We start from the raw sequence: 17,586 nt of genomic DNA on the forward strand, positions 1-17,586 counted from the left end.
TAAAAAAACATGATACATTTTTTTTTTAAAACGTATTGAAGTTATTGAAAACTCCATTATTATTTGCTGGAATGGCGAGCAAGAAGATTTTTTGAAAACGTTTTGCAAATCATCAAACCTTCAAGGCAACTGTCACTAAGACGCAGCAAAGCAATGAGGCGGTTGACAGCTAGGCTACCTGACTAGCGCAAGGTATCCCCCTTTGATTTTCTTTCTGAGAACTCAGCTGTAAAGTTGCGCCCAAGCGCTCTGTGCGTTATCTAAATTACACCACGGAGATTTGGCAATGCACCCGGAGTGCGCGTAAAGATTTTGATTATATTCCAAACGCTGAAAAATCCAAAAGACCGAATGTAGCTCTGTCCATCTGTATCCAAGTGCCGTGGTTCACAATTATATTCGATATTGGCTCCCGCCTTTCACCTGTAAGCGATGCACCCGCGCGCCCAATTCCGCGTGGCACGAGCCACTGAGAAAAGTGAGGAAGACGAGCAAGGCAGATATACTAGGTCCTAGAGATAGCTTCCACCTTTTGACCACTAGAATAAATCCCAGATTTGATTTCCAGTGACAAATTTATGTTTGAGGGTTCTGGAAAAGCTCTTTCTCTGCAACACAAAGCACAACACCACCATGTAGAAACTAGAACTGGTTTCAAGTAAAGGAGTTGGATAGATGCTAAGATGTTATTTGAGGCACTTTGGATGCGCTCAAGAGGCTACGTGACTTCGCCTATCGTAATTAACTCAGAAATGAACATGGTCTCAGGACAATTGGTATTATTCTGTGACAATCCATTTAGTATGATACTGTATATTAGCTTACATTATGAATGGAATAGCAGTTGTACAATATCATATGCATTCTAAGACATATACTATATTAGACTGTATCTTACCGGGTTATACAATAGCATACAAATTGGATGACATAACCTTAATACATTTCAGTCATTTAGCAGACACTCTTTCCAGAGCGACTTAAAGTAGTAAGAGCATACATTTTCATGTTTGTCCATACTAGTCCCCCATGGGAATCGAACCCACAGCCCTGGCATAATAAGTGCCTTGCTCCACCAACTGAACCACACGTGACAACGGAAAATAATATTGGCATTAATAAAAATACAAACATCGAAAGGCTACCATTATATTATAATTATGTCTGTGACAACCTGGTTGATAAAAAATATTGGGTTGTTGTAAGGCTTGGGTGTCGTACTGGAGGAATCAAATGCAGGAAGCTGCGATACAGGGTAGTGGCTTTAATAAGCACAACGGCAAAACACAAGCCCGCGGCTCCCGCAGCGGGTCCAAGACGTCCCCCAACGGTACCCAGCACCTCTCCTCCGGCCGTACCCCTCACCCAGCGTCTCGAGTCCAGAATGGACCGTATGGTGTACCCCGGGGACCCCCCGATGTCCAGAGGGGGTGGAGGGGCCTCTGGCACCTCACCTTCCTGCAGGGGACCAGCTACCACCGGCCTGAGGAGAGACACATGAAACGAGGGGTTAATACGGTAATAGGAAGGAAGTTGTAACCTATAACACACCTCGTTTATCCTCCTCAGGACTTTGAAGGGCCCTACACACTGCGGCCCCAGCTTCCGGCAGGGCAAGCGGAGGGGCAGGTTCCGGGTCGAGAGCCAGACCCTGTTCCCCGGTACGAACACGGGGTCCTCACTGCGGTGGCGGTCAGCGCTCCTCTTCTGCCGTCCACTGGCTTGTTTCAGGGATTCCTGGACGGCTCTCCAGGTCTCCTTGGAGCGCTGCACCCACTCCTCCACCGCAGGAGCCTCGATCTGACTCTGGTGCCATGGTGCCAGGACCGGTTGGTAACCTAAAACACACTGGAAGGGTGATAGGTTAGTAGAGGAGTGGCGGAGTGAGTTCTGGGCCCATGGGATGTACCTAGCCCACTCCCCTGGCCGGTCCTGGCAATACGACCGCAGAAACCTGCCCACTTCCTGGTTCACCCTCTCCGCCTGCCCATTACTCTCAGGGTGATAACCGGAGGTCAAGCTGACCGAGACCCCCAGACGTTCCATAAACGCCTTCCATACCCTGGACGTGAACTGGGACCCTCGATCAGAGACAATGTCCTCCGACACCCCGTAGTGCCGGAAGACGTGGGTAAATAGGGCCTCCACAGTCTATAGGGCCGTAGTGAGACCGGGCAACGAGAGGAGACGGCAGGACTTTGAAAACCGATCCACAACAACCAGGACCGTAGTGTTCCCCTGAGACGGGGGGAGATCGGTCAGGAAGTCCACTGACAGGTGCGACCAGGGCCGTTGTGGAACGGGGAGGGGCTGTAACTTCCCTCTCGGAAGGTGCCTAGGAGCCCTACTCTGGGCGCATACCGAACAGGAAGAGACGTAGACCCTAACGTCCTTAGCCAAGGTGGGCCACCAGTACTTCCCCCTGAGACCCCGCACTGTCCTCGCCACACCTGGATGACCCGAAGAGGGTAGAGTGTGGGCCCACCGAATCAATTGATCCCGAACACCAAGCGGCACGTACAAGCGACCCGTGGGACACTGTGAAGGTGCAGGTTCCACCCTTAACGCCCGCTCGATGTCCGAGTCCACCTCCCATACCACCGGTGCCACCAGCCTAGACGCCGGAATGATGGGAGTTGGATCGATGGGCCGGTCCTCTGTGTCATAGAGACGGGACAGCGCGTCGGCCTTCGTGTTCAGGGAGCCCGGTCTGTAAGAAATAGTAAACCTGAACCGGGTGAAGAACATGGCCCACCTTGCCTGACGCGGATTCAGTCTCCTAGCTGCCCGGATATACTCCAGGTTCCGATGGTCGGTCCAGATGAGAAAGGGGTGCTTAGCCCCCTCAAGCCAGTGTCTCCACACCCTCAGGGCTTTTACCACCGCTAACAACTCCCGGTCCCCCACATCATAGTTACGCTCCGCCGGACGAGGCTTCTTCGAAAAGAAAGCGCAGGGGCGGAGTTTAGGTGGCGTACCCGAGCGCTGTGACAGCACGGCACCCACCCCAGCCTCGGATGCGTCCACCTCCACTATGAAGGCTAGAGAGGGGTCCGGGTGCGCCAACACGGGTGCATCGGTGAACAGCACCTTCAACCTCTTGAAGGCTCTGTCCGCCTCAGTCGACCACCGCAAACGCACCGGCCCCCCCTTCAGCAGTGAGGTAATGGGAGCCGCTACCTGGCCAAAACCCCGGATAAACCTCCGGTAGTAATTGGCAAACCCTAAGAACCGCTGCACCTCCTTCACTGTGGTTGGAGTCGGCCAATTACGCACGGCATTAACGCGGTCACACTCCATCACCACCCCCGTGGTGGAAATGCGATAACCCAGGAAGGAGACGGCTCGTTTGGAGAACACACACTTCTCAGCCTTGACGTATAGGTCATGCTCCAGCAGTCTCGCAAGCACCTTGCACACCAGAGACACATGCGCGGCGCGGGTGGCGGAATATACCAGAATATCATCGATATAGACAATCACGCCCTGCCCGTGCAGGTCCCTGAGAATCTCGTCTACAAAGGATTGAAAGACGGCTGGAGCATTCTTTAACCCATACGGCATGACGAGGTACTCATAATGGCCCGATGTGGTACTAAATGCGGTTTTCCACTCGTCTCCCTTCTTGATACGAACCAGGTTATATGCGCTCCTGAGGTCCAGTTTTGTGAAGAACCTTGCGCCGTGAAAATATTCCACCGCCGTAGCGATCTGAGGTAGCGGGTAACTAAACCCCACCGTAATAGAATTTAGACCTCTGTAATCAATGCACGGACGCAGACCTCCCTCCTTTTTCTTCACAAAAAAGAAACTCGAGGAGGCGGGTGAAATGGAGGGCCGAATGTACCCCTGTCCCAGAGATTCCCTGACATATGTCTCCATAGCCAACGTCTCCTCCTGTGACAAAGGGTACACGTGACTCTTGGGAAGTACAGCGTTTACCTGGAGATCTATCACACAATCCCCCTGTCGATGAGGTGGTAATTTGGTCGCCCTCTTCTTACAGAAAGCGATCGCCAAATCGGCGTATTCAGGGGGGATGTGCACAGTGGAAACCTGGTCTGGACTCTCCACCGACGTGGCACCGATGGAAACTCCTATACACCTTCCTGAACACTCCTCTGACCACCCCTGCAGAACCCCCTGTCTCCACGAAAACCGGGGATTGTGACTAGCCAGCCAGGAAACCCCCAGCACCACTGGAAACCCAGGTGAGTCGATAAGGAAGAGACTAATCCGTTCCTTATGATTCCCCTGCGTTACCATGTCCAGTGGAACCGTGGCCTCCCTGACCAACCCTGAACCTAATGGCTGGCTATCTAGGGAGAGAACGGGGAAGGGGGGATCTATCGGCATTAGCGGAATACCCAGCTTAATGGCGAGTCCGCGATCCATAAAGTTCCCAGCTGCACCTGAATCGACTAGCGCCCTATGCTGGGAAGAGGGGAAAAAATCAGAAAAAACTATTTCAACGAACATGTGACCGACAGGGGGTTCTGGGTGAGTTTGATGCTGACTCACCTGGGGTGACCGAGAAGTGTTCTGTCTGCCCTCTCGACTCCCAGACTGACTCCTCCAGCACTGGTCGGCCGTGTGTCCTCTCCGACCACAGCTGGTGCAGGAGGAGCCACCTCCTCCGGTACCCCTCGGCACAGCCCCCCCCAACTCCATAGGAATAGGGGCGGGAGTGCATGGAGGTGGAACAGACAGGACCCTTTCAGAACGCCCGCGGGCAGCCAGCAGATTGTCCAGCCGAATCGACATGTCGATGAGCTCGTCAAGAGAGAGAGTGTTGTCTCGACACGCTAGCTCCCTGCGGACGTCCTCCCGGAGACTACACCGGTAATGGTCCATCAGGGCCCTGTCGTTCCACCCCGCCCCAGCAGCCAAGGTCTGGAACTCCAGCGCGAAGTCCTGCGCGCTCCTCGTCTCCTGCCTGAGGTGGAATAGCCGCTCACCCGCCGCTCTTCTCTCTGGAGGGTGATTGAATACAGCCCTAAAGCGGCGAGGGAACTCTGGGTAGTGATCTCTCACCGAGTCTGGACTATTCCAGACCGTGTTGGCTCACTCCAGAGCTCGGCCCTTCAGGCAGGAAACGAGGGCACTCACACTCTCCTCCCCCGAGGGAGTAGGTCTCACGGTGGTCAGGTACAGCTCGAGCTGGAGCAGAAATCCCTGGCACCCAGCCGCCACTCCATCATACGCCCTCGGGAGCGCAAGACGAAGCGCGCCGGAGCCGGGTGATGGGGGGGAAGGAGGCGGATTAGTCAGAGGAGCCGGAGGTGGGGAGAGGAGGCCACTCCTCTCCCAACCGTCCATCCTCTCCATCATCTGATCCATCGCCGATCCGATCCGATGGAGAACTGATGTGTGATGGAGAACACGTTCCTCCATCGAGGGTAGGGGGTTGGCAGCTGCTCCTGCTGACTCCATTCAGGATATTGGTGCGGGATTCTGTAAGGCTTGGGTGTCGTACTGGAGGAATCAAATGCAGGAAGCTGCGATACAGGGTAGTGGCTTTAATAAGCACAACGGCAAAACACAAGCCTTCCCAAAAATGCGATCAAAGCGCACAACAAAACAAGGTGCCCCAAACACAGGGGACAAAACACTGTTGGCGCAAACACACGCACTACTGCAAAATACAAAATCAGAGTGTCACCAAGCAAAGCAAACAGAGAAACAATCCCGCACACAGAGCAGGCGGGCCTCCTGGCTAAAATAGCCCAGCTAATCAGCCCAAACCAAAAACAGGTGCACACAATCAACAAAAAGGGGGAAAAGGAAATCAGTGGCAGCTAGTAGGCCGGCGACGACGACCGCCGAGCGCCACCCGAACAGGAGGGGGGGCTACCTACGGTAGGAGTCGTGACAGTTGTTAACAAATTTGTGTGTGTATATATATATACACTGTATGTAGTATAACCTGCAGCGAATTATGGCCTTGTCTTTTAGATTTGCTACACATTGTTAGATTGAAGTTTATTTTCATGACATCTGTAAACAACACCATAGCCACCATGCAATAATGATAAGATGTGTGCTCTCAAGGTGGGGTCGGGAAGTGTTTTTTATTAGGGGTTCAAGCAGTGAAGCTGTGTTAAACCCTATTGAATTTCCCTACTGTTTTACGTCCACTAATATTATTCCGGTTCTTCTGCCGTTTTGGTGAAAAAAAGAAAATTCCTGTGAGATAATAAGACCTAGGAGGGTACAACCTCGCATGGTGATCAAGGGTCATGGGCCACACCCTCTCATGCAATACCATGCCAATTGGCCACATGTTGGCGCTATATGAAGCGATTGAAAATGCAACCTTTGAAATCTCATGCCCCTCACCTCTCGTGTCTAGACAGACGGGTTGCCAATGTTCCAGCTTACATGTCTGTATGGATACAACGTCAGTTTGGCGTAGAGGAACTACGTCACTTCCTACATCACTGTCTTATCCACTGTAGTTCACATCCCCAGACACAAAATAGTAGTTGGCAAAATAGAGATTTTTTATGAGTGAATTTCGCAAGTCACTAGTTTGCAACAACTACTTTCACAAAACCCACTGCAAAAGTTTTGCCTGCCGACTTTGGTTTTGAATCGCAACGTTTTGGCACGTCTACCTTGTGATTTGTTGGGAGAGTTGGCGCTCCCCGGGCGACCCTCCCCGGAACATACAGTACCAGTCAAAAGTTTAGACACACCTACTCATTCAAGGGTTTTTCTTTATTTTTACTTTATTCATAATTTTAGAATAATATTGAAGACATAAAAACTATGAAATAACACACATGGAATCATGTAGTAAACAAAAATGTGCAAAACAAATCAAAATATATTTTATATTAGAGATACTTCAAAGTATCCACCCTTTGCCTTGATGACAGCTTTGCACACCCTTGGCATTCTCTCAACCAGCTTCACCTGGAATGCTTTCCTAACAGTCCTGAAGGTGTTTCCCCGTATGCTGACCACTTGTTGGCTGCTTTTCCTTCCCTCTGCGGTCCAACTCATCCCAGACCATCTCAATTGGGTTGAGGTTGGGTGATTTGTGAAGGCCAGGTCATCTGATGCAGCACTCCATCACTCTCCTCCTTGGTCAAATAGCCCTTACACAGCCTGGAGGTGTGTTGGGTCGTTGTTCTGTTGAACAACAAATGATAGTCCCACTAAGCGCAAATGAGATGGGATGGCGTATCGCTGCTGTCACGTCCTGACCAATATTTAGGTATTATTTGTATTATATTTGGTCAGGACGTGGCAGAGGTATATTTGTTTTGTATTATGGAGTTTTGTGTGTGGTGTAGTGGGGTGTGTTAGTTTTGGTATAGGTTCTAGGTTTGTTTTTCTATGTGTAGTTTTGGGTGCTGGACTCTCAATTGGAGGCAGGTGTTTCTAGTTGCCGTTGATTGGGAGTCCTATAAGTAGGTGTGTGTTTGTTTGGTAGGTTGTGGGTAGTTGTATTTTGCACTGCTAGTTATAGCCTGCGAAACTGTCATTCGTCGTTCTTGTTTTCTTGTTTTCACGTGTGCACATTCATTTAATAAATTAAGATGATGAGCACTAACTCCTCTGCGTATTGGTCAACGTTCTCCGACTATGATTTCGCTATATCGTCTGACGACGAAGATTTCTGTGACAGAACTACCCACCACAACAGGACCAAGCAGCGGAGTAAAGAGCGGGACGTGGAATATATGGATTATTCTGAAAAGTGGACTTGGGTAGAGATACTGGCCGGAGATGGCCCGTGGAAGAAGGCTGGGGTGGAACAGGAATGCTATGTTGGGACACGTCTGGCTAGGAAGCCGGAGAGGCACCCCCAAGAACATTTTTTTGGGGGGCACATGGGTAGTTTGGCTGGGCGTAGGAAGAGCCATAAGCCAGCTACCCGTGAGTGCAGGAAGGGGCGAAGAAGGTGGAGAGCGCCGTGTTTCGCCGAGGTGCGCACTATCTCGCCCATACGCACGCACAGCCCAGTCCGCCCTGTACCAGCACCCCGCTTGTGCAGGGCTACTCGTTCCATCCAGTCAGGACAGGTTGTGCAGGCGGTGCGATCACGGCCACCTGTGCGCCTCCATGGCCCAGTCTTTCCGGTTCCTGCCTCGTAAAATGTATATAGTATAAGTTGGAAGTAGAAGTCAAAATATTGTTGTCCATTAGTTTACTCCAATTAGGGGAGTGGTGGTACAGTTAGGGAAAATAATAAAGAAGGAAAATATATTTAAAAAATACAAATAACAGGGATAAGAAATTATGCAAAAAATTACATTGATAGAAACCACAATCTATCTGCGATATTAAATCTGATCTACCCCAAAAAATTAAACATTCAGAAGGCCGCAGGGCCAGACAGATTACCAGGACGTGTACTCGGAGCATGCGCTGACCAGCTGACAAGTGTCTAAACTGACATTTTCTACCTCTTCCTGACCCAGTCTGTAATACCGACATGTTTCAAGCAGACCACCATAGTCCCTGTGCCCAACAAAGCCAAGTTAACCTGTCTAAATGTCTATCGACTCGTAGCACTCACATCTGTAGCCATGAAATTCTTTGAAAGGCTGGTCATTGCTCACATCAACACCATCATCCTAGACACCCTGGACCCACTCCAATTCACATACTGCCCCAACAGATCCACAGTTGACGCAATCTCTACTGCACTCCACTCTGTCCTTTCCCACCTGGAGAAGAGGAACACCTACATGTATGTGATAATTCTGTTCACTGACTTCAGCTCAGTGTTCTACACCATAGTGCGCTCCAAGCTCATCACTAAGCCAAGGACCCTGGGACTGAACAACTCCCTCTGCAACTGGATCCTGGACTGCCTGACGGGCCGCCCCTAGGTGGTGAGGGTAGGCAACAACGCATCCGCCACGCTGACCCTCAACACGATGGCCCCTCAGGGGTGCGTGCTTATTCTCCTCCTGTACTCCCTGTTCACCCATGACTGCGTGGCCATACTTATTTCCCTCATTAAAATGCAAATTAATTTATAACATTTTTGACATGCGTTTTCTGGATTTTTTGTTGTTGTTATTCTGTCTCTCACTGTTCAAATAAACCTACCATTAAAATTATAGACTGATCATTTCTTTGTCAGTGGGCAAATGTACAAAATCAGCAGGGGATCAAATACTTTTTTCCCTCACTGTAACTATCTGCATTGGCCCTTTCACACTAACTTTTTTTGTCTCATCATATACTCTGCTGCGTATTATGTCACTTTATTCCTAGTTATATGTACATTTCTACCTCAATTATCTCATACCCCTGCACATTCACTCAGTACTGGTACCCTGTGTAAATAGCCAAGTTATTGTTACTCATTGTGCATTTCCATTATCTTCTTTCTCTCTGCATTGCTGGGAAGGGCCCATAAGTAAGCATTTTATTGCAGTGTTTGTTAGTCTACAGTACATGACAAATACAAATTAATTTACATTTTTAGCATACGCACTCATCCAGAGCAATTTACTGAAGCAATTAGGATTAAGTGCCTTGCTCAAGGCCACATTGATAGATTTTTTTTTTCACCTAGTTGGCTCAGGGATTTGACCCAGCAACCTTCCAGTTGCTAGTCCATCGCTTTTAACCACTAGGCTACATGCTGCTCTATGGCAGGTAGCTTGTCGTCCTTTACATGAACTTCCTGAACTTATCCCAATAGGCTTTAGCTAAGTGGGTTAACACAGTCTTGAAACATGCAGGAGACCTGGTTTGAACCCAGTCAGTCACAATAGCAAAATGAAATGGAGAGTGGAAAGGCTATCCTTAGAAGGGCTATGACAGGGTTATTCAACTGTATTCTTATGGAGGCCAAATTGCATTTTTTGTGACACTTCCTTCTAACACGGACTGTGATCATCATAGAGGGAAACAGAAAGCACGTCCATGTTCCAGAGAGTCTTAGCTTTCAGGAATGTGGTCATAATAGCTTATAGCCAAAATGGTTCAAATGCTAGAGCCAAATTCATATGAAGAAAATAAATTAACCTTGCCACATTTGCTTCAGAAACCGCCAGAAGCTTCAGTTTAGGCCACTGCTATCCGGGATCCTTGGGACATCCCTACCCTAAACCCTAACCATAACCCTTACCCTAACCTTAGCCATAACCCTTACTTAACTCTAACCCTTACCTTAACCATTTTAAATGTCAACTTCAATGAGATAGCAACGTCCCAATGAGCCCGGATAGCACGGACCTATCTGTTTTCCACAGTGAGTGTTCGATTCTATCTGTTTTCTTCTACCTTTCCTGGCTGGCAAAGTACCATTGTGTTGTCTCTGGTTTTGATCTGAATATAGAGAACTGAATTTGAAAACTGAATCTGAATGCATCTGAGAAGTTGAATATATGTAACTTTGATCAACTTGAAATGATTGTTTATAAACGACACACAGACAATGAATACAATATGTACCATATTGATACTGAATATATAAATATTGATTTTGAATATTCAATTACTTTGAAATTGAATTTTAAAACTGAATGCAACATTCCGTTTTAAGTCATGAAATACATGTTAAATTTATGATTTCAATGATTAAATTTGTGCGTTACAAATTTAAAAGTATTACATTCAAATTCAATATTGTAATACAAATTCTAAATTATGGAATTCGAATACAATTTCTGTTGGTACTGAAATCGCTCCATTGAATAACATGCCACAAAGATAAAGAATTTGGGTTATAAAATTTCATGCAATGATGTTAGGGCGTTTGATTGAGAATAGGCCAACTCCTTTTCTCAGAGATGAAGGGTTTGGGGACATGCTGCTCTGTTCATAGTGTCTTTTGGCAAGCTTTGCCCTCCCCAGCGAGAAGGGGCAATTAACGCACATGGACTATGGGGTGAGATAGGGGCCTGGGAAGAATACCAATCAGTAGTTTAGCAGGAGAATGAGAGATTGAAAGAGCAGTGGTATGATTAAGGTATGATTAAAAACATTTTTTTAGAAGAGGGTAATTTAGGGGATTGCCAGCCTCCAGCTGAGAATCTACTTTGTGAATGTGGGGTCACAATGACCTATCACAACAAACTGCACAGAAGTTGGGTCCCATGGGTTTACAAAAACAATAATTCAATAGTGAGGGACCAAATGTAATAATAACACTATCTTCCACAGCCTTGTTTTTTAACAAGAATTGTTAGTGACCCACCAACCAGAGAAGACCGTGTTAACCCATTAAAAGGTCTAGGTGACAGTTTACGTGTAGTCAAGTCTTTAGTAGCCAGGGAATCTATGAGCAGGGCTCTAAATTAAAAAAAGAATTAGTAGCAATTGTGCTCCCAACCTTAAAAAGTTAGGAGGACCAAACCGTAATTAACACCATAAAAAGAGATTGATCTAGATATAGCCTAACCTAGGATACCTTTGAAACACTCCTGGTCGAGTAGCTATGAATCATATGAATCTATGGTAACCTAGGATTAGACGCCGTTTAGAAAGCGCTCAAACTTTCTGTCTCTGAATGCTATTGCAATCCATGGCAGAGCTGAAATAACCTCACAACAGACTCTGTAGAGTTACAGCAGCTTGACCTCTTTTGTCACTGTAAGCGAATGCTCAAATTACTGTTGCATAACCCAGCTGTGGTTGTGACACTGATGTAGAAGTGTGATTACAATTCAATACAAGTACGCTCAATAAGCACTAAAAATGTTGCTATAGATTACATCTTTACTGTGTTACACCCTGAAGAATTATTTGAAAGCGACATTTCCCCAATTTGTATCTGTTTCGTATATGACTTGAGTCATTAAGGCAGCAAGATAAAATTCCCAGTCTGACCCTATGACCAAAAGGCTCTTTACCCTCAGGAGAAATGTGTATACTGCACTGAACACGTCATAACTAATTTGGCTGCTGAGTTGAGCTGCAGGAAAGGCAGCTTGGTTGGGATATGTTGGGTCTGGTGACGGAACCGTCTACAATGTCTGCGGTCTATGAAATAATGACATCACTGTATAAACTTTATCTAACAGCATCTGACATGCATATAAATATGACAGGATTCAGTATCTAGTTTTTTCAGGATCTTGAATTTTTGTGGTTTGTGATACTATTATGAGGGCTTCAGGACCTTATGATTGTTAATGACCTAATCTATTTCTAACATTAAAGATATTTATATAAAATAATAATAAAAAAAGGAATACACTACATGATCAAAAGTATGTGGACACCTGCGAACATCTCATTCCAAAATCATAAGCATTAATATGGTGTTGGTCCCCCCTTTGCTGCTATAACAGCCTCCACTCTTCTGGGATGGCTTTCCACTAGATGTTGGAACATTGCTGCACGGACTTTCTTCCATTCAGCCACAAGCATTAGTGAGGTTGGGCACTGATGTTGGGTGTTTAGGCCTGGCTCGCAGTCAGCGTTCCAATTCATCCCAAAGGTGTTCAATGGGGTTGAGGTCAGGGCTCTGTGCAGGCCAGTCAAGTTCTTCCACACCGATCTCGACAAACCATTTCTGTATGGACCTCGCTTTGTGCATGGGGACATTGTCATGAGGAAACAGGAAAGGGCCTTCCCCAAACTGTTGCCACAAAGTTGGAAGCACAGAATCGTCTAGAATGTCATTGTACATTTCCCTTCACTGGAACTAAGGGGTTCTAGCCCGAACCATGAAAAACAGAACAGCTACTTGCCCCAGAACATTATTCCTCCACCAAATGTTACAGTTGGCACTATGCATTGGGACAGGTAGCGTTTCCTGGCATCTGCCAAACACAGATTCGTCCATCGGACTGCCAGATGGTGAAACGTGATTCATCACTCCAGAGAACGCGTCTCCACTGCTCCAAAGTCAAATGGCGGTGAGCTTTACACCCCTCCAGCCGACACTTGGCATTGCGCATGGTGATCTTAGGCTTGTGTGCGGCTGCTCGGCCATGGAAAAACATTTCATGAAGTTCCAGACGAACAGTTCTTGTGCTAATGTTGCTTCCAGAGGCAGTTTGGAACTCAGTAGTGAGTGTTGCAGCCAAGGACAGAAGATTTTTACGCGTTACTTGCTTCAGCACTCGTCGGTCCCATTCTGTTAGCTTGTGTGGCCTACCACTTTGTGGCTGAGCCGTTGTTGCTCCTACTGCAGATGTTTCCTATGACTATGTTGAAAGTCACTGAGCTTTTCAGTAAGGCCATTCTACTGCCAATGTTTGTCTATCGAGATTGCATGGCTGTGTACTCGATTTTATACACCTGTAAATGTTAATCCGGCACACTGAAATTAGTATGATATGTTATGTTTGGTATGGTTGCATAAGGCAAAGATAAAAGTATGGTGGTTGGTGAGGGTTGATGGGTAAGCATATCACACCAATGTCTAGCAACTCAAAGGTTGTGAGTTCTAGTCTCATCATGGACAACTTTTCAACTTCTTGCTACTTTTCAAGTACTTAGCATGTTAGCTTACCCTTCCACTAACCCTAACCCGAACCTTAAGCCACAGGCCTATGATTTCTTAATCTGGCCCTGACAGTACGGCCATGATTCATTTAAGCTTTGATTAGTCAACACAGAAATTGTCATGATCTTGAAACATACCGTATTGCGAAAAATCTGCTTTCACTTGTGACGCATGTAACATGAGTTAAAGAAGGCTATAGTGGTAAAATGTTGAAATTCACATATTTGGTCATTAAGTATTCATTAGGTATTGTGTAGAGGATTAATTTATCTCTGATGGCTTGCCTTCTGTCTCACATAAACCAATAGTCATTACTCAAGAGGCCATACATATTTAGCATCGTGTGGAAACTGTACCACAGTACAATTAATATGCAAATTTCATGCCAGACAAATATAATAGTTTCCTGTCAGAAAAGGAAAATGTTTATTCCAGCTTTCTTCAAGCCTGGTTCTGTGGACCCATAGGGTGTGGGGGCTCTTGTTGTCTAATTTCCAAAAGTGTATTACTTTATTTAGTTTTTGTTCATATGAAGTGTGAAAATATAAATATTACAGAAGTAACTCCCCACACAGAAGTAACTGTGTGCAGACCCTAGTGAGTCCCAGTGAGACATACTGTAATGACGCTGATTCCTCATGTGTTCAGATAAATAGTTCAGATCCCTTATTCCCTTTTCAAATAACCGCTCCGCCTGAAACTACTCTCAATGCCCTGTTGGGAAAAGGCCGTGGGCAGACATTTGGGAATAGCTGGATTATGTTCCTCATGTGTATATTACTCATTTCTGTATTACAATAGAGCTTAGCACTTTCATGGGACTTGGTGCTTTGCTTAATTATTGTTGGACTGTTTTCACACACTGTACCAAAAAGCTAGTGTTCAAAATTTTGCTGCTTAATTGTTTTCCTATTAGTCCAATCATTGCATAAGGGGAAACGTGCTGTTTCATTTGGCCTAGTTAGTATATGACATTTGTTGACATTTTAGGACATATAACAAACATCTTCCTCGGATACTCCAAAGCAGCTGTTCTGGTTGAGTGATTGGGACACAAAAAAATCCTGACAACATTGGCATATAAACTTTACAACAAGATCCAGGTCTACATTCTACGTTTAGGCATATTAAAGAGGATCAATCAACACAGAGATGAAAGTCATTGTTTTTGTCCACCACTTGGAGTGGTTGGTTTATTCCAGTTGAGTGTTTGATTGCCCTGAATGGAATTCCCATATAATTCTAGTGAGATGTTTTGATCTGCACCCAAAGCTGCCAAATTAACTACAGTTCTACGATGATCTTCACATTAGATCCAGGCCACAACGCCCCTTACTCTCCTCAGGGAGTCCAGTCTGCCTGCTGCTATATGGATATCCATTGATGGATGGGTGGAACCAGTAAACCAGTAAAGCATGAATGGTGGTTTAATGGGTTTGAAATTGGGGACTGATGTGGTTTAAATGATCGTTCAACAAGTAACATGCAAGGCTGATTGAGTTCAACGCTTGTAAAAAGTCAATAGGGAATCCATCCCTATTGGTGTTATGAATAGGGTGTTGGTGACGTGTGCCTATTATCCTGGTTCATTCACTAAATCCTCATGGGGATGGGAGGTCATTTCAGACCACCAGATTTAAGTAGTTTATTAGGATTTTCACTGGTGCATGCTCAGTATGGGAAAATTATGGCACATTTTAAAAGGTGACTTACTTCTTCTTTCTTGATTCTGCTAAACTTAGTCATTTAGCAACAGTGGAAGTAGGCCTATGTGTCAGATTTATAGACCAAAAAAATAACGTGAATCCAGCAATGATAATACATCACTTCGGGCTGTGTGTTTCACTTATATGTGCCTTATTGTCTGTTTATTCTGTCTGCCTTGTCATCCCTTATTTCTCTGTGCTGTCAACAAATTTCCTACTGCATTGAAGGATTAACATGTTAACCTTTTGTTGTAACTCAGGATCAGTGCGGCAATGGGTGTGAATTGATGAGAAGGCATGACCAGACCATGGAGACAAACAGGGAACACATTGAAGTATCACAGCAATTAAAGGAACAGAGGCCATTAGGAGCCAACCCATACACAAGCCTCTTGAGGCTGGTCCCATGTGGCTCAGTTGGTAGCACATGGTGCTTGCAACACTAGCGTCGTGGGTTCGATTCCCACAGTGGAAAATGTATGCACTCACGACCGTAAGTCACTCTGGATAAGCATGTCTGCTAAATTAATAAAATGTAAATATGCAGACCAAATAATCAATTTAGTAGTCATCTCAATAAAGTAATTAAGGCCGAATTAGAAATGCAAGGGCATCCACTGCCTCAATGATGGTTTTCCCTTTTTCCAAGAGATTAAAAATACAATTATTACGTTACGATGACTCTACTAATGAAGAGTAACAACATTAGTGACACGCTGTTATTAAAACATCTGCACTGTAATTTCCAATAACCATATGCAAATACATATTCTAATTTCTGCAATAGTCTCAACATCAATGTGATACATTTATAGTTTAATGCTGTATCTGAAAATATCATGAATAACAGGAAATGAAATCAAAACAAATTAACTGTGGTAGCGGTGTATTCACCGGTGTATTCACCGCTACCACAGTTAATTTGTTTTGATTTAATTACACAATGGGCACATAATAATAACAGCTATGGTTGCATATTTTATATAGGGATATTAAGCTAACTTAGTATGCCATCTTATGGAGAAGTTTAGAAGGACAACTTTTTCAGAGGATTAAACTTGGGAAATTTAGTTTTGGTGTTTTTTGCTCAAATTAGTCTCCAAGATTTCTGTATTGATGGCAAATAATCACAACTACACTGAACAAAATATAAACGCAACATGTAAAGTGTTGGTCCCATGTTTTAGGAGCTGAAATAAAAGATCCCAGAAATGTTCCATACGCACAAAAAGCTTATTTCTCAAAAAGGTTGTGCACAACTTTGTTTACATCCCTGTTAGTGATCATTTCTCCTTTGCCAAGATAATCCATCCACCTGACAGGTGTGGCATATCAAGAAGCTGATTAAACAGCATGATCATTACACAAATGCACCTTGTGCTGGGGACAATAAACGGCCGCTCTAAAATGTGCAGTTTTGTCACACAACACAATGCCACAGATGTTTTGAGGGAGCGTGCAATTGGCATGCTGACTGCAACAATGTCCACCAGAGCTGTTGCCAGATAATTTAATATTAATAAGCTGCCTCTAACGTTGTTTCAGAGAATTTGGTAGTATGTCCAACTGGCCTCACAACCGCAGACCACGTCTAACCACGCCAGTCCAGCTGATGAAACTGTTTGTTTGCACAACTGAAGAATTTCTGCACAAACTGTCAGAAACCGTCTCAGGGAAGCTCATCTGCGTGTTTGTTGTCCTCACTAGCATCTTGACCTGACAGCAGTTCGGCATCGTAACTGACTTCAAGGGGCAAATGCTCACCTTCGATGGCCATTGGCACGCTGGAGAAGTTCTTTACGGATGAATCCAGGTTTTAACTGTACCGGGCAGATGGCAGACAGCGTGTATGGCGTCGTGTGGGCAAGCGGTTTGTTGATGTCAACGTTGTGAACAGAGTGCCCGGTGGGGTTATGGTATGGTGGCGGTGGGGTTATGGTATAGCAGGCATAAGCTACGTACAACAAACACAATTCCATTTTATCTATGGCAATTTGAATGCACAGAGATACCGTGACGAGATCCTGAGGCCCATTGTCATGCTATTCATCTGTCGCCACCCACCTCCGCACAGGAGACAGGTGCGCTCACTTCAGCACCATGGACAGCGGCACTGGCTGCAGCACAGTGGAAAGCGACACTCAGTTCAGCACGTTGGAAGGCTGCACTACCTTCAGCACCAGGCCAGCCGAAGACAGCGCCACAGCTCTGCTCACCCAACACACCTATGAAGGATTACTATTCAGCACACCTGCAAGGCATTCCCTAATCAACTGATTAGGGAATGCAGGCTGGACCTCACTCAAAAGGAGCAGTTAGGAAGACAGCCACACTGTGCCTACTCTCCCACTTACAATGTGGTTCTCTCTCCTTCCACAGACTCCTCAGGAAGAAAGTTACAGACTCTGCCATTGAGACCACACCGCAAGAGACTACAGGTGGCCACCATCT

The 17,586-nt window shown here is 45.9% G+C and overlaps 1 protein-coding gene across 1 annotated transcript in view; it reads right to left on the minus strand.

Moving 5' to 3' along the window:
- The window catches only part of gabra2a (gamma-aminobutyric acid type A receptor subunit alpha2a), a 40,757-nt gene extending 40,114 nt beyond the window's left edge, over positions 1-643 (minus strand). Inside the window, exon 1 of the mRNA XM_014191957.3 lies at positions 179-643. The gene's annotated coding sequence lies outside the window, so the exon portion shown is untranslated. The remainder of the gene's footprint in view (positions 1-178) is intronic.
- Between the last annotated feature and the right edge of the window lie 16,943 nt (positions 644-17,586).

Source organism: Salmo salar, chromosome 01 (assembly GCF_965601325.2).
Source record: "Salmo salar chromosome 01, fSalSal1, whole genome shotgun sequence".
NCBI classification, from domain to species: Eukaryota; Metazoa; Chordata; class Actinopteri; order Salmoniformes; family Salmonidae; genus Salmo; species Salmo salar.